Below are 22,440 nucleotides of genomic sequence, written 5' to 3' on the forward strand. Positions count from 1 at the left end.
GGGGGTCACTAGGATAAAGGCAGCTCATTCTTTGTCCTCAGATATTACTACTAGGACCATGTCCACAATCAATCCCACCGAGTCCTATTGTGGCCTCTTTTTGTATCTAAACTATTTCTTTGGGGTAACCAGCATGAGTCAGGGCGATATGGAGCTGGGTGGAAGCTGGCAGGCCAGCTGTGATCCCAGGATACTCCTGGGGCTTGCTTTATGGGGACATGTCTAGAAGAAAGCCAGGAATATGATCTGGATGTTGATAATGATGTAGCCAGATGGGCAGAGGCCAACATCCGTCACCGGCGGTCACACTTGCACGGGCTACTGGACAGATCCAGGGCTGGGCTGTGGGAGGTTGTCACCACCTTTTGCTTCCCAGGTCACCTCCAGCAAAGGCAATCCCTCCTCAAAGGCCAGGCCTGGGCCCTGGTCACCAGACTTCCTAAAGTGTCACCACCAGCAGGGGAGAGAAGGCTGCCACCTAGCTCATCAAACAAAGTGAGCCAAAGGATGGAGGGCTGAGTAAATGTGCGCGGGCAGCGAGGCTTGAGGCTGCAGAGACAAGACTGGTTCAGGCAGGACTAGGCCTCATCTCCGCTCTGTTTTTAATATTTTATTTATTTATGAGAAACAGAGAGAGAGAGGGGCAAGAATGGGCACTCAAGATACATGCACCATCTTGTGCATCTGGCTTACATGGGTCCTAGGGAATTGAACCTGTGTCCTTAGGCTTTGCAGGCAAGTGCCTTAACCACTAAGCAATCTCTCCAGACCATCTCCACTCTTTCTAGCTGTCATAGAAAGCCACCTGTCCTCTCAAAGCCTCATTTTCCTCATCTGTAAAGTGGGGTTCATTACATGTGATTGGGAAAGTTAAATGAGAAGCATGCCTGAAAAGCTCTCAACACAGTAAACTAAGTGAAAGATGTCTGAAAGTGTCCATGCAGCTCTGTCCAGATCCATGTGAGGTTCAAGATCAACAAAAGGTGTAGTCAGGCCAGCATGAGACGGGATCGCAGAGACCCTAATCCCAGGGTAAGGGACAACCAAGCCGTGCCAGGACCCTGACTGTCAGCTCAGACCAGTGCACAGAACCTGTGGAATTCATCCTCAGCGTTCAGTTCCTTTTAAAGTTGTCCCAGGGGCTGGAGGTGTTTAGCGGTTAAGGCACTTGCCTGCCAAGCCTAAGGACCTAGGTTCGATTTCCCAGAATCAATGTAAGCCAGATGCACATGATGGCACATGCATATGGAGTTTGTTTGCAGTGGCTAGAGGTCCTGGAGCGCTCATTCTCTCTCTCTCTCATAAGAAAATAAATTAAAATAAAGTACTAAACTTAAAAAAATAAAAATAAAGTTATTCCAGGCTGGAGAGATGGCTTAGCGGTTAAGGCACTTGCCTGCAAAGCCAAAAGACCCCTATTTGATTCTTCAGGACTCACGTAAACCACATGCACAAGGTGGTGCATGCATCTGGAGTTTGTTTGCAGCTGCTGGAAGCCCTGGCATGCCCATTCTCCCCCTCTTTCTCAAAAAAAAAAAAAATTGACTTTAAAAAATAAAGTTATCCCACAAGTAATTAGCATGTATAGCAGCAAAGAAAAGAACTCGGGTAAAACGTAGTCATGAGGCCATGTGAGATCCAGGAAGAGTCACCACCAGTCTTTGCCTTAGATCCTTTCATGTTCAGGATAAATAGAGCTAACATTGAGCTTTTACTCCCCAAAAATGTTATTAATAGTATACCTACTGGGCTTGAGGGGAGGTGGCATAGGGGAAGATAGCCTGAGGCAGTTTCACCATGTAGCCCAGGCTGGCCTTAAACTCAGGACACACCTACCTCAGCTTCCCAAATGCTGGGATTATAAGCCTGTTCCACCATGCCCAGTGGTATACATACTGTAATGAAAAAAGACTTGATTTTTTTTCTCTTTTTTTGTGATTTTTTGTTTGTTTGTTTGTTTTTTCAAGGTAGAGGCCTGCTCTATTCCAGGCCAACCTGGAATGCAGGTCTCAGGGTGGCCTTGAACTCATGGCGATCCTCCTACGTCTGACTCCTGAGTGCTGGGATTAAAGGCATGCGCCACCACGCCTGGCTAAAACTTGAATTGTTTGCAGTTAGCCTGTTTTCTCACTGAGCCGCATATGGTGATGAAATTTCATGGCAAGAGCCGATAGACATATGCACCACCGTCTTAAGGACTACATATAGTTCTCCTTAGTGCACAAACCACACTTCCCTGATCTCCTACTGGTTCACATGACCCTGTTTCCAGTCCTCTAGGCTCTGTCCCCAGTGGAATGCCTCCAGTACAATCCTCTCCTTCATCCCTGCTTGCAAATGGACTTCGATGAAAAAAGCTTAGCCCAAAAAAAAGAAAGAAAGAAAGAAAGAAAGAAAGAAAGAAAGAAAGGAAGGAAGGAAGGAAGGAAGGAAGGAAGGAAGGAAGGAAGGAAGGAAGGAAGAAAGGAAGGAAGGAAGGAAGAAAAAAGCTGGAGTGTTCACACCCAAGCTTTCTGCCACTGCTCTGGGATTGTTTCTGTAAGAAGCACCTTCCTGACCCAGGATGGAACCTAAAATCACTCATCGGTGATAGGGAGGACAGGGAAGGGCTGCTGAGCGGGGAGGAACCAATATTTAATGAGTCCTATCTATGAGCCAAGCCTTTGGAGACCTCGCACTATTTAATCCTCACAGCAGCCCTCGATGTAGGCATTCCCAGATGAAACCACGGGAGATCGGAGAGGTCAGATCTGGCTAGACGGTAGCAGGCCTAGGATCTGGTGTCTGCGTGCTGGTCTCCACAGCCTGTGACTTTTGCTCCGCTGTGTGCCATCACTAAGGTGGCTTGGGCAAGGTGGGGGTAGAGGGATGGAGAGAGAGAGAGAGCTGGTGCTAGAGGTATGCAAAGTGACGAAAGACAGTAAACACCTCTCTCACCATGAGGAAGGAGGCAGGGCCTCATGTGGTTCTATAATCGGAGTCTCAGGTCAGGCCTGGAAGCCTCCACAGGGTGAGGCCCTTCGCCCTGGGGTCCAATCATTTGCCCCCGACAGCCTTTTTCATTACTTGCTGTTTCATGAACAAGTCCACTCCCTTACTCCTTACCGCAGAATGGAATTGTTGACCATCTACAATGCTAAACGAACCTTCTACCCATCAAGACAGTCTGATCGCAACTCAAAGCAGGGAGTCTGTCCATCCCATGGATGTCCAAGATCTAGGAGCACAGAGAAGCAGCTCCGCGCCTGAGCAGGTGGGGCTAGGGATGTTGTGAGGCCCTTTCACTGTGAAGTAGAGAAAACCAAGGCTCAGGGGCCAGAGGAGGTGGAAGCCATGTTTTCAAAAGCTTTTGAGCTGGAGAGATGGCTCAGCAGTTAAAAGCACGTGCTTGCAAAGCCTGCCAGCCCAGGTTTGATTCCCCAGTACCCACATAAAGTCAGATGCACAAAGAAGAGCATGCATCTGGAGTTCAATTGAGTGTCAAGAGCCGCTGGCACACCCATAATTTCTCCACTCCTTCTGTCATTCTCAAATAAATAAATAAATAAAAAAGAAAGAAAGATTAAAAAGTAAACCTTTTTTTGGCTGAGCATGGTGGTGCACACCTAGGGAGGCAGAATTAGGAGGATTGTTGTGAGTTCGAGGGCACCCTGAGAATATATAGTGAGTTCCAGGTCAGCCTGGGCTAGAGTGAGACCCTGCCTTGAAAAAGAAACAAACAAAAGCTAAAAATAAAATAAACTACATCATATATTTTGATCATAATTCCCCCAGTGCCTTTTTCTGTCCCCTCCCCTGTCCCTTTTCTACTGGGCCCCTTCTTTCCAACTACTTCCTCTCCTATTTTGATGTCTTTTTTGCCCTCCTCCATCGTACATGACAGCATAATGACAGTCCCAATGTGACATAGGTCTTGTGCAGGTAACAGCAGCTGCTGTGAAGTCATACAGGCAGGGAAGAGCTGAGTGTTTCTGGATGCTTCTTCCCCCATAGCAAAGGCATGCTTGCACTCTTCTGGGCCTATCCGGTGTTAGTGATCATCTAGTCAACCACTTCATGTTTTTTTTAATTATTATTATTTCTTTATTTTTAAGAAAGGGAGAGGGAGGGAGAGAGAGAGAGAGAGAGAATTGGTGTGCTGGACCTCCACCCTGTTGCAGAAGAACCCCAGATGCGTGCGCCTCCTTGTGTGCACGTGCAACAGTGCATGCTTGTGTCGCTGTGTGTCTGGATACGTGGGACCTGGAGGTCTGAACATGAATCCTTAGGCTTCGCAGGCAAGCACCGTAACTGCTATCTTTCCAGCCTCACTTTATGCTTTGAAAGCAGCATTCCAGAACACTCTTCCCCAACCTCTGGATCTTACTTTCTTTCCGAGCCCTTTCTCCATTGGGAATCAGCCTTTCAATGGAGGGAGTCTGCTTTTTGAGCTCTTGCCTCCCAGCCCAGCAGCTGTGGGACGGGACGGCCCGGTGGACAAAGGCAGCACGAGGAGCACCTGTGAGTGCTGCAGAGCCAACGGGCAGAGGGACCAGCCTCTTCTCTTCTGGCCTAGCATGGGCAACAGGGGGCTTTGCCATGGCCAGGGCACTTGGGGGGACACAGGGGAGGACACTTATGGTAAGCTTAAAATAGACTGGAGTATAAAGACTAGGAGAGGTTTGTAATAACGGCAAGAGGGAAGAGCTACCCCCAGAGCACTGGGGCCCTTTGTCTGTGACCTAGGCCCTGCCCACCCTAGAATGTGTCTTAAAATGCTCCTGGCCTGCGCACTTGGTAATGAGATACCCTACTTCTGAAGTATGATTTCGTATTGATTTTTCTGTGGTGTATATATGGGCTTTCATATATATACGCACCAGAGGGTGAAAATCTAATGAATTGCCATGGAGATGAAACCTGGGATGAGATTGCCATAGCAACTAAAGTGTTTCTGAAAGGCCAAATCACCTTGGAGAAGTAGGAAGCTCCCATTAAGAATTTACAGTTACAGCCGGGTGTGGTGGCACATGCCTTTAATCCCAGCACTTGGGAGGCAGAGGTAGCAGGCTCGCTGTGAGTTCAAGGCCACCCTGAGACAACATAGTGAATTCCAGGACATCCTGGGCTAAAGTGAGACCCTACCTCAAAAAAAAAAAAAAAATTAAGCAAACAAACAATACCCAAGAATTTGCGGTTATCAGCCATACCACTGGCTTTCCCACCAGGGCCAGGTGCTCTTTCAACTCCTTTTGTCTCTCCTTTTCTCTTGTCTCCTATCTCTCCTTGTCATTCCCAAGAGAGTGAAGTTTTGATTTAGGACAGTTTGATTCAAGCCCTGAGTGCATCAATGATATGGGGCCTCGTATCTGAAAGCCTTGAAGAGGTGAGATTCCAGAATCGGCTCTCTACTGACTTGACGTGTGACTTTGGAAAAGTAACTTCTCTCTTTTCCTGAGTTTTTTTTTTTTTTTTTTCCTCCCTGCAAAATGAGATGCTGGACTAAGTGGGCTCTAGGATCCTCTCAATAGTCTGCATTGCTGAGAAACCTACCATCCCCTTCCTGCCTCCAAGGTAGGAGGCGGGTGGAGCTGTCCGTGGTGCTGAACACTGGAATGCTGGCCCCTGGGTTAACTTCTAGTCTCCCCAGGTTTTTGGCTGTTCTCAGCATTCATCGATCCCACTTCGGCTCAGAACTCCACCACTAGAAGTCCATGAGCCTTGTGAGCCTGAGAAGAGGGTCCAGTGTCCCTTGGAGTTCGGGGAATCCTAGAGCAGGAATCAGATGGTGCTGCTTAACCTGACTGATGAATCTCAGGAATGTGGCCTTTGTTTCCTCATCTGTGAAATGGAGGTGGGGCTCCATGAGCGCTAGCCCTGAATGGGACCAGAAGAGTCGGGAAGCTTACCTGGGCTATGGGAAGAGGCTGGCTCAGAAACATTTTGTTTCTTCTCCGTCTGTGTGAAACTCAACTTTTCCTGTGGTGACTGCAGATGGGGAAAAAGACACAGTCCTGTCAGGAACACACGCTCATTTTGAAAGAGAGGACAGGCACTGCATAGATGCAGCACTTACATGTCTTCAAATGATAGCTGAACACTGATTAGTACTTGTTGTGTAAACTGTCAAAACTAGGACTGAAGAGATGGCTCAGCAGTAAAGGTGTTTGCCTGTGAAGCCTAAGGACCCAGGTTCTATTCCCCAGTCCCCACATAAGCCAGATGCTCAAGGTAGCACATGTATCTGGAGTTTGTTTGCAGTTTCTAGAGGTTCTGGCGTGCCCATTCTCTCTCTCTCTCTCTCTCTCCCCCTCCCTCTTTTCTCTCTGTCTCTCTCAAGTAAATGCTAAAAAAATAAATTAAATATTTAAAAAACTATAATAAATCCCTGACTTGCCGGGTGTGATGGTGCACTCAGTAGGCAGAGATAGGAGGATCGCCCTGAGTTCGAGGCCACCCTGAAAGTACATAGTGAATTTCAGGTCAGCTTGGGCTAGAGCAAAACCCTACCTCAAAAAAAAAAAAAAAAAAAAAAGCCCTGACTATATCATCTACCAACTTATCTAATCATCCTTCCAGAGTGGCCCTTCCCTCCTCAAGAAGGAGGGGAAGCTTAAAAGACCTCACACTTAGAGGCACACAGGCATCATAATTTGCTCTGGAATGCCTGGCTACATAATTTACTGGGAATGTAGAGTCTACAACGGAGAAGCCCTTCGCTCAAGCCCAGCTTCTTTTCCTTAGTAGCGTGTGATATCCTTCCCAAGCACCAGCCTCCACTTGGAAAGTGGGACTGAGTTACACATACCTTTTCAAGTGTTGAAAGACTGAAATGAGACCATTATGGGGAAAGATGACCAAGCACAGTGTTCAGCGCACATTGAAGGTGATGGTGGCTGTTAGCTATATAACGAACGAGCCCAAAGTTTTGTGATTTAGATCGATGGGCCATCTTATCATATCTCTTGATTCTGTGGGTGAGGCTGGGCTCAGGCAGGCTGTCCCGCTGTAGTGTGTGATGTCAGCTGGCACTGCAGCCATCTGGACGCTGGCTATGACGTTCAGGTTTGGCACCTGGGTAGGGAGAGCTGGGTTCAGGTGGGATGGCTGAACCTCCCACCCCTCCTCAGGCCTGCGGCCTCACCTTCTCCGCATAGCCGGCAGAGGAGGAAAATTATACCTACTACAGGGCAGCTTTCCTCCCAAAGTGATGCAGCAGAAGCCCCTGGCTTTCCTAACTGGCGTATTTTCTTCTCTGACACATCTTATGTCGCCATGTGGAAGAATTTGAAACCTTGGCTAAGAGACGCCTTGCAGTGCTGTAAGTACAGCTTGATGGGCTATTCTGGTCAGAGTTGAAAGACCTGAATGCAGTAAGAACTATGGACTGTCAGGTTTGGCTTGTGAAGGTGAGAAAAAGCTTTCCCTGGCCTGGGCTAGAAGCAGTTTGTGTGAGAGGCTTGCTTTTATGCCCGTGTCCTGAGAAGTTGTGCAGGGTTGCATTGTGTAGAAATGGACTGGTGTGAGCAGAGGGATATGGCACAGAAAGAAGTCCTTGGGGTGAAATTTCTGCCCATTCAGCTACAATGGTAGGATTACAACCTTTGTGATTGCGCCAACTGACCTGCACTGAGACAACAGGAAGAATGCAGACTCTTTTGAAGGGGCCTGAGCGCTCGAGGAGTGTCCTGTTCTGCAAAGTCTGCTTTATTCTCCCCTGCATTAACAAATTGCCACCCCACCTGGGATTGTGGAGTATGAGAAATGCAGGAAAGAGAGGGTCATTGAATTTGCAACATGGTCTTGTGTTTTGGAAATGGCCATGGGCAGTGTAAAGCAGGTTTGTTGGATGCCTGCATGGAGACCCGACAGAGCCATGAAGATGAACTGTGGGTTGCAATGGAGATGCTGGGACCACGAGATGGCTGCTAAGAAGAACTGGTAGCCCCAGATGAAGTTTTCCAGGACTATGAGTAGCCTAGCTGGAGGGGCAGAATTGGGACTCCAGAGACTTATTGCTGGTTACAATTATCAGACTTGGATATTTGTCACTGACTAGAGTTGCTGGATTTGGAGCTATAGAATTTGATGTTTGCCCTTTTAAATCTTGTATTGCTTAAATGGGTTACTTTAAGGTTTGTTTTTTTTTTTTTTTTTTTTGTATTATAGCTCAGTTTAAAAACCTTGGACTATGAGGATGTTTTAACATCATTGGGATTGATTAAAAAATATGGGAATTTTTGCCGGGCGTGGTGGCGCACGCCTTTAATCCCAGCACTCGGAAGGCAGAGGTAGGAGGATCGCCATGAGTTCAAGGCCATCCTGAGACTACAGAGTTAATTCCAGGTCAGCCTGGACCAGAGTGAGACCCTACCTCGAAAATCCAAAAAAAAGGGAACTTTTAAAGTTGGATGAATACATTCATTTTGCATCATGTATGGTTATCAGTTTAGAGAGGCTGAGGTGGAATGTGGTGGCTTGACTCAGGTGTCCCCCATAAACTTAGGTGTTCTGGATGCTAAATCCCCAGCTGATGGCTGTTTGGGGATTAAAGCCACCTAGAGAGAGTGTATTGTTGGGGGTGGGCTTATGGGTGTTATAGCCAGATTCCCTTTGCCAGTATTTGGCTCTTGTTACTAATGTACACCTGATATTGGCCAGGGGGAGATGTCTACCCTCTACTCATGCCATCATTTTCTTTCTTTCTTTCTTTTTTCAAGGTAGGGTCTCACTCTAGCCCAGGCTGACCTGAAATTCACTATGGAGTCTCAGGGTGGCCTCAAACTCATGGCGATCCTCCTACCTCTGCCTCCTGAGTGCTGGAATTAAAGGCGTGCGCCACCATGCCCGTCATGCCATCATTTTCCCTGCCATCATGGAGCTTCCTATAAGCCAGGATGAACATTTTCCCCTCCCCACCAGCTGCTTTTGGTCAGGTGTTTTCTGCCAGCAATGTGAGCCTGACTGCCACAGTGATCCTCCTACCTCTGCCTCCTGAGTGGTGGGATTAAAGGTGTGCACCGCCACACTCAGCCACGTCTTGTCTTTTTTTAACTGTTCCCAATGTAGTCATTATAAATATATCTTTTCGGTTCTATTTTAAATTTAAATTCACTTTTTGGGTGTACAGCATAGTTTTTAATTTTTTTTTTTTTTTCTTGAGGTAGGGATTCACTCTAAGGTGACCTGGAATTCACTATGTAGTCTCAGGCTGGCCTCAAAATCATGATGATCCTCCTACTTCTGCCTCCTGAGTGCAGGGATTAAAGTCATGTGCAATAATACTCAACTCAAAATTTATTATTATTCTTTGTTGAGTGCATGCACGCATGTGTGAAGGCAAATGTGCATGTGCGACAGCACGTGGGCGGAGGTCAAAGGGTGACTTGGAGGTCAGCCCTTACCTTCCATCGCTGAAGCAGTCTCCCTCTGCTCATGGCTCTGTGCTCGAGGTTCTGGGAAATTCTGCCTCCTCCTCCCTTCTCACCATAGGCGCACTGGGATTACAGAAGCAGCCTTGCTGTGAGGTGAGCCCTTCATCCACTGAGCCGACTCCCCGGACTCCTTCTGCTGTGTCCTTGTCATCGAGTGTTCCTTCTTTCTCCTGACTCTGATGACCTCTGATCTGTTCTTTGTTCTTTGACTTCACTCAGTTAGTTTCAGGTAACAGGAGCTCATTCCTCTTTATGGAAAAGTAGGTACTAGCCCACTGGATGGGGAAGCCACCGGTCTGGTTTTGTTGAGCTAATGTCTTACTGTGTGGTCCAGGTCGTCCTGAGCTCCTAGGTTCCAGTGAGTCTCCTCCTTCTGAGTGCTGGGACTTACAGGTACCTGCTACCACGCCATGCCATGTCACAAGTTTTTAGATTTGAATTTTTATTTTTATCTCTTTTTGAAGTATATTTGGGTTATATCCAGTTTGGGGTGACTGTGAATAAGACAGCATGAATATTCATGTATGGATATCTATGCATATGCGAATCAAAGCTTTCATTTCTCTTGGGCAAAGACCTAGAAGGGAGATGGCTGGGTCACATACGAAGTATGTGCTTAACTGTACGGGAACTGCAGACCATTTACCATAGAGGTGTTCGGTGCTTTTTTTAAAAAAAAAATTATTTATTTGCAAGCAGAGAGAGACAGATAGAATGGGCATGCCAGAGCTTCCAGCCACTGCAAACGAACTCCAGATGCATGCTCTACTTTGAGCATCTGGCTTTATGTGGGTACTGGGGAATCAAACCCAGGTTGTTAGGCTTTACAGGCAAGCACTTTGACTGCTGAGCCATCTCTCCAGCCTATCAATGCATTTTAAAAATTTGCATGCTGGGGCTGGAGGGATGGCTTAGGGGTTAAGGCACTTGCCTGCAAAGCCAAAGGACTCAGGTTTGATTCCCCAGGACCCATGTTAGCCAGATGCACAAAGGGGCACACGTGTCTGAAGTTCGTTTGCAGTGGCTAGAGGCCCTGGTATGCCCATTCTCCCTCTCTCTCTCCCTCCCTCCCTTTTTCTCTTTCAAATAAATAAATAAAAATAAAATATTAAAAAAAATTTGCATACTGGGCTGAAGAGATTGCTTAGTGGTTAAAGGCAATTGCTTGCAAAGCCTGACTGTCCTGGTTCAACTCCCCAGTACCAAGTGAAACCAGACACACAACGTGGTACTTGCATTTGGAGGTCATTTACAGCAGCAGGAGGCCCTGGCACACCCATATGCTCTCTCTGTCTAAAAATAAAAATAAGAAGAATGAAATTTGCATGCACATGTACGTGTGCATGTGTGTGTGCATGTTCGTCTATGTGGATGCATATATGTCTGTGGCTATCTGAGGGCCCTCTCAGCTATTCTTCCTCTCTCGCACTGAGACAGTCATGATAGGCTTGGCACTTGCCAATCAGGCTAGACTGGCTGGCCAGTGAGCCCCAGGAAACCTTCTGTCTCTGCTTCCTCAGCCCCAGTGTTCCAGGCACATACCACTATGGCCCACATTTTACAGGGATTCTGGGGATTGGTTTCAGGTCTTCTCGATTGCAAGACCAGCATGTTATCAACCAAGCTACCTCCCCATCCCTGTTCAATGTGTCCTGCATTCTTGCCAGCAGAGGGGAAATTGTCTGGTGGCTTTGTAGCCTCTGATCCTTGGCGTCTCCAGCATCCTGTACTTGACTGGTTTGCCTTAGGTGTGCACCTTGCTGGTATGTGTGTGACATGAATACCAACCCTCCTCACAAATGAGAGTGATGCACATCTATTCACGTGCTTATTCTCTCTCTCTCTCTCTCTCTCTCTTTGGCAAAGCAGCTGAAGCTTCTTTTTAAAGTTAGGTTGCTGCTGTTGTTATCATTTAGCTCTCTCTCATCTTTTGGATACAGGTCTTTCACGAATATAAGACTAAGGAAGTAGCATTCTGATTGTCCACCACTGAGTTTGGTCAGTGGGAGGCAGTCCTAAGAGGCTGACCCCTTTGGGGTATCCTGGTCCAACTAAGTTCCCAGCCTCTGCTGCTAAGGACAGAACATGGTTCAGAAGAGGAGGGAAGCAAGTCAGCTGTGAGGCTGGGAGGAATGAGCATGGGAAACAGGGCTTTTTGGTGCTTGGGGATGTGAGGAAAGGAGGGGTGTTCTGAGTTGGAGAAAGAGAGGCAAAGGAGTGCCCATGGGATAAGGAAAGTGCTCGATGCTCTAACCTCCCCTCCAGTGACAGTGTAAGGGGTTGCTAGCCAGGGACATCTAGGGAACATCTTGGGTAGCTCCTACCTCACACAGTAAGGAACAGTCACGTGGCAGAAACACTTATAATATTCATAAGTTCCCAGCATGGTTTTCTTCCAAAATTCTGGGCTTCCAAGTGCAGGCAAGACACACTGGGTCATTTTTCTCCCCCAGAAGAAACAGTTTTCCCCTTTGTCCTTGAAATTAAGATTTTTAAAAAAAAGTCCTCTCTTTTCCCCAGAGACATGAATGCAAACTGAGCTCTAATATCAGAAAAGAATAGTCAGTGGTTTCCATGTGCAACCAGATGAAGAAAACCGGAAAACTGTGTGGGGGCTTAGGAGGGCTGCATTTAGGGCTTTCCAAAAAGAAAGCAGAATGCTTTTCCTTTTTGAGCCAAAGTGATTTCAAAACTAAAATAAAAATTGGAGGCTACACATCTTACTGCCTGCCTTTGATCTGACTCTGCCAGCCTAACCATCTGTCTGCTGGTGGGGAGCAGATGATATTTCAGCAGCTAAGCCACCCCCTCCACCTGGCCCCTTCTCCCTGGTACCTCTGTGGGCCAACATGCTGGGTTCCATCACATCCCTTCCACTGGTTCTCGCCCACCTAGGAACTGTGTGGGCCTGCTGAGGACAGCTTTGGGCGTGGCTGCCTTTGGTTTGGCCATGTCTTTGTGTTGGAGTCTTACTCCTTCCCTCTTTCTCAAATAAATTTGTAAAACCATTTCCCATCTCATGCTGCTTACTCAGCCTGGTAAGAGAGCTTGGAGGCAGGCCACACACTTTACTGTGGGGGAAACTGAGTGCTCACACAGTAAGTTTTGGGAGTGGGGCAGAACAGGCTACAGCCTTTTATGGGCTACGCTGGGTCTTCAAGCAGAGTCCAGCTAGTGATAACCTTTGTCTTCCATGAACTTGGGTCCATTCTCGGCCAACCCCAAGACCTCTAAGAAACAGGAAGGACTCTTGTCCGCCAGGTGGGCCAGGTCATGGGACTTTGACGCCTGGCACATCCTCTACCCAGGCCTTGCAGCTGCTTGCAGACCCTGCTGCCCACAGCTCTGGGCTTACAGGGCCCTGAGATGCCTTGGGTCCTACCATCAGCCCTTTCCTCAGTGTAAGCACAAAAGGAATCCGTTCTCTGAGTTCCCACACACGCCTCCCACCCCCAGAATCTTCTTCGCAAGCTCCTGCTGTTGCAGCTACCAAGAGTGGAGTTTTGGGTAATTGTTGCTATGGAGACCCTGTCTTGAGTTATTGTGCAAATGTGTCCCATCTTTCTCCTTATTTGGTGTGGGATAGGGATGCTCGGGAAGTGTGGGAGCTGACGACGCTACATGATTCCTCATTGCCCTCCAACTTGGTTTTCCCGGGTCTCTGGGCAGCCGGTTCCATCTGCTTTAGGCGCTGGCCGATCTCCGACAATGGAGAGTCGTAGACAGCTGAGGTTCCTCCTCTTCACAGGGGACATTCCAGAGTCAGTGACACTGGGCAGCCAATGAATCCTAGGTGCCTAGTCCCCTCAGGGAACTGAGCCAGCACTCTGTCACCCTTCTCTGAGGAATAAAGCCTGTGTAAAAGTCGAGGAGCCGATGTCAGCTTCCCGACTCCTCCGGCTTCCCTACGCCCACCATGTGTCCCGTGTTGCTCACCCTCCACGTGCACACGTCTGGGTATCAGCACTGTTTTTTTCACTTCGCTCTCCTGCCCAAGGACCGGCTCATCTCCCCACATGTATATATAAATACAGACTCAAACTGTATTTGAAATGTCCACCAGTTCTCTTCTGTCATCGCCTTGGCTGTCTGTTCTCAGTGTCTCCAGGGAGCTCAGCTCAGCTCAGCTCAGGTCCGGAGGGTCACCTGTACTCCCTCACGCTCGCCTGCTGTCAGCCTGTGGGCTACCTCTCCCTCCCGTGAGGCTGTGCCTGGCTCTTTGGGAATCCATCACCTTCTTCAGGACTCTGGGTTAGATTTCCTCAGGGGTGGGGGAGGGGCTTATGAAGCCCCAGTCCTCTCTGAGGAGTGATTGGTAATTCATGGTTACTTGGTGGGGGAGGTGAGATCATTTTCCTCTGGGATGTAGCCACTGGTCAGTTGTCCGTGCTCCAGTAAATAAACCCACCCACGCTTGTGCAAGCAACCTTAATTAAACTCCGCGGATCACACACACACACAAAAACCCCGATATGAAAGTAATTGGGAAGAATAGAGAGTTAGGTGGAGTGCAAAGGAGATAAGAGAGGATAATAGGACATGGATATAATCAGAATACATTATATACATGTATGAAATGGTCAAAAATATAAATTTGGGGGCTGCAGAGATGGCTTAATGGTTAAGGCGCTTGCCTGCAAAGCCAAAGGACCCACGTAAGCCAGATGCACAAGGGGGCGCATGCATCTGTAGTTCGCTTGCAGTGGCTGGCAGCCCTGGCGTGCTCACTCTCTCTCTCCCTCCTTCCCTTTCTCAAATAAATAAAGAAAATATTTTTAAAAATTAAAAACCATATAAAGGTTTTAAAATTCTCTAAATATTAAAAGACCTCCTGCGAGAATCCTTTCTCTATGCCGTGCACTGTGCAGCTGCTGTTTAAGTGGCTTCAGTGTTTTGGACAGAGGGAGGGCAGTGACAGGGCAGCATGTTGGAGAGAATGGCACAGCGGCGCCTTCTCCTGCAGGCCTGTCAACTCCGTGGGCTCCTCGTGGTCAGTGGGAGCCATGGGGCGCAAACACACAGCCACCCACCCTCTCGGCCATGCCTACACAGACCTGACAGCTTGAAGGCAGGATTTCAGCCACATTCCACGTACGTTGCCACGTAGGAAGGGACAGGACCGGGGTCGAAATGTCCTAAGTGTTATTGAGTAATGGATTCGGATCCACAGCTGGTCCTTATCGGCTGTTGATTCATTTTCCCTAGGGGTTAGGTTGGTTCTTGCTGGTCACTTCTCTTCCATTTTCTCCCCCTCCATCTTCACAGGGTAGCAGTTTAGACTCTGCATTTTCTTATCTCACCATTGAGAAATGGACAGATGGTTTGCCCAGTCTGATGGAAGGAGAGGTAGCTTCCGTATCCCCAATCTCATTGGGAGAGTTAGAGCCCTTACCCTTACGGACTTCCTACTCTGGAAATAGAGACACGGTGCATGTTCTAGAGAGTTCTTCAGTCATCTTGTCGGGAGCGTCTGGAATAGATACACACATAACTATGCTCATACATGAAACTAGCTGCAGCTGGGTCAAGTTTTAAAAATAAGTGAGAGCTAGAGAGATGGCTTAGCGAATAAAGGCACTTGCCTACAAAGCCTAAGGACCCAGGTTCAATTCCCCAATACCCACATAAGCCAGATGCACAAAGTTTTGCATGTGTCTGGCGTTAATTTGCAGTGACTGGAGGCCCTGGCACGCCCATTCTCTATCTTCTTCTTTCTCTCTCAGATCAATAAAATGAGTAAATGGTCATTGGGGATGTGAAATAACAGGTGCCTAACTTGTGCAGGGCTATGGCCCTCAGCAGTGAGGAAAGCCAATGGGACTGATCACAGGGACAGGGCGATGCGAGTGAGACTGGGTGTGGCAGCTTCCTGGAGGGGCGAGAGCTAAAGGAATGGTTGGGCAAGAAGAAAAGGGATTCCAGGTCATGTACCACTTCCAAGGTGTTCTTGGCCTGAGATCTACATCAAGAATTACGGCAGCTGTTCCTTAGTGAATGAATCTAGTTTGAATATCAAAGTCTTTTCAGTCTCTTGACTCTTCTTTTTTTTTTTTTAATTTTTATTAACATTTTCCATGATCTTGACTCTTCTTGTTGAGATAAGAATTTTGGGAGCTCCAAGTCACTTGAGTGAATATTTACAGTATGTCATGTGTGTATTTAGTATTTTGTCATGTGGGATCGCCTAGAGGGCAGGGAACAGACAGGCAAAGAGATGGTTTTGTGGTCTTATGCAGATTTTCATTCTTCCTCTTTCCTGAAAGAAAGAAACCTAGTGAGGTGGTTTGAATGCAAAATGTCCTCCACAGCCTTATATGTTTGTGGTTAAACCTCATACTTGATTCCCAGCTGGTGGAACCTAGCTGAAGGAGGTGTGTCACTGAGGACCTTGGTGGTCTAGCCCCCTTGCCACTGCACGCGTAGCTCCCTCCATGTTCTTCCTCCCTGCCGCTATGAAGACGTGACACCCAGCTGTCTGCTCCGCCACTCTTTCCTCACTATGTTGAGACGCCCCCAAAACGAAGCCGAAATGAACCCTTTCCTTCCATTAGCTGCTTCTGGCTAGGTTTTGTCTGAGCAACAAGAAGGTGACTGCTACACCCAGTGCAAGCCTGCTCAGGTAGGAAGAGGACACAGAGCCCCACAGGGGGACATTCCTAAGCCCCCGGTGTGGCTCAGTGCAGGGGCTTCATGGCTATTTCCATGGACCCTTCGCTGTCAGCTCTGGCTCCAGAGCTGGGCGTTGGGGCCTTGCACGGTCGGGCGGCCCCCCACATGGCTGAAACAAAAGCTTCCAGTTTGAGATGCAGTGATATCAGGGGACTGCTCCGTTAGAGTAATGGTGAAAGGAGCCGCACCCGTTGAAGTCTGTTCCCAGATGTCTCTTCCAGCAACTTCCGCCCACATCTTATTGACCAGAACTGAATGCCACCACCAGCCCTAACTGCAAGTATCTCCAACTGTTTTTGTTAAGCGAGAACCAGGGGGACAATGGATATTGGTCAAGGGACCAGAAGAGTCCATAGGACTACTAGGGAAGGGTGTGTGTGTGTGTGTGTGTGTGTGTGTGTACCCCATGTTCACATCTGTGGAGGCCAGAAGAGAATGTTGGGTGTCCTCCTTAATGTTCTTCTGGTTTATTTCCTTGATAAAACTTCCCATTTAACCTGGAACTGCTGTTTTTTCACTGAGACTGGCTGACCAGCGAGCCCCAGCAATTCTGTCTGTGCCCCACACCCAGCGCTGGGGTTACAGGCATGCATAGCCCAGCCCAGTAAGTGTGGGGGATCGAACTAAGATCTTCACGTCTGTACCACAAGTCTTCTTACAGGATGAGCCATCTCCCTAGCCCACAAATACCAGGGAAGATTTGAATTAGCCCTGCATAGTCATGTGATCATTCCTGAACCAACCTTTATGACCTACCAATTGGTGAGTGTCCCGAAGGGCCTGGCCTGCTTCAGGGGCGTACCCCTGTTGAAAGACACAGCCCTAACTGGCCCACAGAACAGGATTTCCACAAGGAGACAGGCCTTGTAGTGAAGAGAGGGCGCTGGGCAGATAAACAACATGTGCTCATTGTAAGAATTTTTCAGCATAGAAAAAAAAAAAAAAAACCACCAGAAAATAACTTCAGAAAATAAATAGCCTTAGGGATCCCCCCTCCTATTGCAATACAAAATATACCACGTTAGGCTTCAGGAACCAAATATAGCCACTCTGAGAAGACCCAGAGGAGAATGGCTTAGGAAGGAAGACTTCCTGATGGGAGGGAATTGGGAGCTGGGTTGTGAAGGTGGTTGGGGGTGTGTAGAGAGAAGCAGCGGGAGGTTAATGCAAAAGCAGAGGCCGGGAACACGCGGGCTGGGAGAGCGTGGGATGGGCCCTGAGCGTAGCCACGCTGGGGCCGGTTCTCTTACAGAAGGCCCCTGATCCCCCTGTGCCAAGTGGACACTCATTTCCCACGGGGTCTGTGACTGGCTTTGGGGGCAGCCCTGGTTGGCACTCTTGGCCTGGGAAGTTAGGCAGGGAACAGGAAAGATCGCTAATGCTAAATTCTGGAGGAGAGCAGACAGCCCCTGGGAACGAGTCCCTAATCCAATTAAGAAGCGGTCAGGTGGGTGTTTTCAGGGCTTGTTAGTCACCGGGCACCTCCCAGAAGGCTCTTACTGGCGCGTTGACAGTTCGCTGCTAAACCTCGGTCTGGAGCCCGTGGGCTGGTGTAGCAGCTGGGCGAGGAGCCTGGGCTCAGACAGCTGGGGTGGGAATCTTTAAGGATGAACCGGATGGGTAAGGAGTTTGCTGTTGTCATGGAAACCAATTATGGGTAAATGAGACATGGCCCTATGGGTAACTGTGGGGAGAATGCCACCCACCACCCGGCTCCACTGTGGGCGGACAGCAGACACCTCTGAAGCCTCCTGTATCATTCTAGCCAGCTCGGGGCCTCTGTTCATCTGTCTGTCTCTTCTAGGGACGTCACAATCTGACCATATGAGAGGTTAGGTCGATCCCTGGGGGGTCTGGTGGGATGCCTTCATACCAGGAAAACCATGAGCATGGCTCCCACCTCCCTGACCAGCTGTGCCTGACGGGAATACTGTCCAGTGCCAGGATGTGGCCCTGAAGCTGGGCCTATGGCTACAGGCCAGGGCTAGCACGGGGCGGCTTGTCTCAAAGGGACAAATGCACTGGATTTCAAATAAGTCACTTCCTCTCTGATTCCTGATCTGTCATCCCCAGCTGACTGGGTGGCCTTTGGTAAATGGCCTCTAAATGTCCTTTCAGCCCCACAGTTCCTCTGTTCTTACATTTAAACTGCATAGCTTTGAGCTCATTGGGCCTAAATGACCCCACCCCACACAGAGCACCTTCTTCTCTACAGCAGGCCAGGTGCTGGGACAGCCCTGGAGGAGCTCGGATTGTTTTCACTCACGCCCAGAGGTTCCTGAAGCTCACCGCTGAGCCCCCATTCGCCCTGCGCTGGTCCTAATAAAGAGCCCGTTGCAATTGCGCTTCCATTTCCCACAGATGCTATTTTAATTGGGCCTTCCTCTGGGACAAGGATGAAGGAAAAAGCAATCTGCAGCGGGGGCTTTTAGCTCTGCCACTGCGCACACATGCCTCAGCCTCGTTTTCTCCGCCCTCCTCTCCCTCCTGGCCTTATCACTGTTCCTCTGTTACCTTCTTAACCAGTGGCCTCGGCCCCTACCCTACAAGGAAAAGCTCAGAGCATGGGCTGGTGTGCCCTGGAGAGAAGAAAACCCAAAAATCTTGCAGGGGACCAGGGATAGGAAAGGGAAGTGACTCAGGGGCCACCAGCTGCTGTGGATTCTGAGACATGGATAAAGCAACAACTAAGAAAGAAGAACTCAGGCTCCTGCAGTAAGAAACTGACCACTGGCCTGTCTTTGTTCCATATTTCTAGAAGGCTCCACTACATACCTGTGGGAGATGGTTTCCTCACCTCCATGCTCACTCTCGTTTCCATCAATGTTTATCAAGTGCCTGCTGTGTGCAGACACGGGGAGCTCGGGGCAGAGCCTGCTCTCAAGGCACTGTGCGTCTGGCTCGGCTCACCTTCCTGCCACGTTCCACCCCAAGTCTGAGCTCCGGTCTGGGGTCCCCTGGCGCTTCCCAGAGCACACCCCTCCACTCAGCCCTTCCTCCTCCCGGCCCTTCCTCCCTGATCACGGCTCACTCAATTGACATTCAGCTCAGAGCCTCCAATTCAGCCACTGTCCCAAGATGCATGGACAGTGCTGTGCCTAGTGACGGAACTTGCGCATTTTATCACTGAGTTTTCTCAGCCAGGCGTGTGCGTGATCTGGAGGAGTATGGCCGACTGTACTTCCCAGACAGCCGCACCCATGTGTTCATCTCATCCACCCAGCCACCCACTCTTCCTCCTAGCGAGAAAGGGAGCTGGGAGCTCGTGACCGCTGTAACCCAAGCGGCATGCCCAAATAATGCCAGTAACCCCTGCAAGGAATGCATGGAAAGGACACAGCGCCTGCCTGGCTCCTGCTCTGGAGACACTCAGCCTTGTATCCCAGGAGCCATGCTGTGTGGCCAAAAGGAGCAGCTGTGTGCAGGTGCTGGGTGGACAGCTCCAGCCCAGGGCTTAGCCAACACTGACCTCCAGATGTGGTGGTATGGGTGTGCAGACATTCAGATGTCTCCTTTGCACTTCTAGAATCTTCCTTCTGAGACCACAGATGTCACAGAGCAGTGACGTACTGCATTAGCCATGTGTTGGTCCCAAATCCTGACCCATAGGCCGGGGTCTGTCACACAGCCACAGGGTTAGGTCACTGACACAGACAGGGCCTTTTGAATTGTGTGTGGACTCCAAAGTCCAGCCTTGTGACTGGTACCTCGTGGGCGTTCAGCTTGTAGTGATTGAACAAATGGATGAATGGACTATGGCAGGTATGTTAATCTTTTTTTTTTATTCACAGCTTCCATGATTGTAAACAATATCCCATGGTAATGCCCTCTATCCCCTAACTTTACCCTTTGAAACTCCATTGTCCATCATATCCCCTCCCCCTCTCAATCAGTCTCTCTTTTATTTTGATGTCATCATCTTTTCCTCCTCTTATGATGGTCTTATGTAGGTAGTGTCAGGCACTGTGAGGTCAAGGATATCCAGGCCATTTTGTGTCTGGGGGGAGCACATTGTAAGGGGTCCTACCCTTCCTTTGGCTCTTACATTCTTTCTGCCATCTCTTCCACAATAGACCCTGAGCCTTGGAAAGTGTGATGGATATATTGCAGTGCTGGGCACTCCTGTCACTTCTTTCCAGCACCATGATGCCTTCTGAGTCATCCCAAGGTCACTGCCATCTGAAAGGAGAAGGTTCTCTACCAAAAGTGAGAGTAGCATTAATATATGGGTATGAACATTAAGAGAAGTGCTTACTGGGCAGTTTGATGAGCATAGTATATACATTTATCCAGACAGCAGCAGATGTTACACTCCTAGGGCTCATGACTACCCCTGTTTTAAGTATCAGGGGTGTATTCCCTCCCATGGAGCAGGCCTCCAATCCAATTAGAGGGCAGTTGATTTCTACCATGACAGATGTGCCACTATTGCACCTATTGGCTCATTTGGCCTGGCTGGCAAAATATAAGGCTTGCAGTGTCCACTGTTGAATATCTTCACTGGTGATTTCTCTCTCTCCCATTGAACTGCAAGCAGAATGGATTTCTGTCAGCTGGTCTACATGGAGGAGGTTATCAGTTCAGTTCCAGCAGGATTACTCAGTGGCCTTGCAGCCCAAGTATGTGGAGTCTTCAGCAATAGGGTTTTACCATCTATTTCTGGTGGGAAACCAAGGGCCTGTTAATTAATCTTGATTGTCAGCCTGACAGGGTTTAGAATGAGCTGAAAAACAAACCTCTGTGCACCTGTGTGAGGTCTTTTCTGAAAGGCATAACTGAGGTGGGAAGACCTACCCTGAATGTGGCTAGTAAGATTCCGAGGACTTGGATCCCAGATAGAATGAGAAAGAGAAATTGTGCTGGAGAGATGACGTAGCCGCTAAGGCCTTTGCCTACAAAGCCAAAGGACCCACGTTTGATTGCCCAGGACCCATGTAAGCCAGATACACAAGGTGGCGCATGCATCTGGAGTTCATTTGCAGTGGTGTGTGCCCTGGTGCGCCCATTCTCTCTATCTGCCTCTTTCTCTCATATAAAGACATAAATAATAAAATGGGGGGAGGGAGTTTTAAAAGGAGAGATTGAATTGGGCACCAGCATTCATCTTTCTTTCTACTTCCTATTGCCAGCACAATGTGACCAGCCACCCCACACTCCTGCTGCTATGCCTTCCCCACCACAAAGCACTGAACCCCAAACTGTGAGCCTGAATAAACCCACCCTTCCTTTTGTCGCTCTTGTCAGATATGTTATCATAGCAGCGAGAAATACCAGCAATGCAGTAGGTGACCGATTCCAGTCTGGCCTTTCAACCACTCTTGCCATCTTCCCTATGTCCTGTCCCCACTGGTCACAGGAAACCCAAGGAGGCCCAAGCCTGTCTCAGTGGTAGTGATCACAGTGAGTCCTCCATCAACCTGTTGGGATCTGCAGTACCTGCAGGGTGTATGGAGTTCAAAGTCCGTCCTGCTGAGAGCCATCATTAGCATTCCCAGCAAGAGGACACAGACTGCTAGGGAGATGAGCAGCGTGAGTGAGGGCCAAGAAACAACTTGAGGATTTGAAGGCAGGTCTTCTGATGCCAGATTTACATAATGCTAATTAACCAAGCTTGGAGGACAATCTTTGCATATGCATGGTAGGACTTGCTGGTGCTGGCTGTAGTTGCCCTGGAACCAGGGCATCATTGGGGAGAGAGACAAGGGAGAGGTGACACGTCTCTTACCATTAGAGCAGAGCTGATGGTCACATCCAGGTCACGTAGACTCTTTTGTCCTCTTACAAAAATTACTTCCATTGGCTGGGCTTTCAAACACAGACACATGAGCCACCCTTGGGGAGGTGTGATCCCCATTAGACAGGAAACAGGTTCAGGTGATGAAACCCAGGGTTCTGCTGTGACCAAATGCTCATGTCAGGATTCAAAGCCATGGCTGCCACCTGTGTAACACCACCATGATGTATCCCAGTGGGTCATGTCCAAGGTCACTGGTGGTAAGGCTCCTCCTAGGAATAAAGCTTGTGTACACCCCACACCCGACTGGCAGTCTTCCCACTAGGTCTCGGCAATGTGTCTAAGTGAGCATGAGTTTCTGGTGCTTAGCAATGCCAGCACTGACCCCCCAACCCCCGCTTCTGATCAGTGAATGGCTTCACCACATGGTGATGATGGGGAGTCCGGGTTACTGGGTGCTCCTGGGGAGACTGACAGAGCCCCAATATGCCCCTTTCCTGTATGTTTACACCCAAAAGGAGGCTGCCAAGCAGTGGCTCCCGGGACCACGGGATCCAGGGCCTGATGGGTCTTTCCCTAGTGCTGTGGCTCTAGGACATTACCTTTGGTGCCTCCTTGTGCACC

The sequence above is a fragment of the Jaculus jaculus genome, chromosome 9, assembly GCF_020740685.1.
Source record: "Jaculus jaculus isolate mJacJac1 chromosome 9, mJacJac1.mat.Y.cur, whole genome shotgun sequence".
Lineage (NCBI taxonomy): Eukaryota > Metazoa > Chordata > Mammalia > Rodentia > Dipodidae > Jaculus > Jaculus jaculus.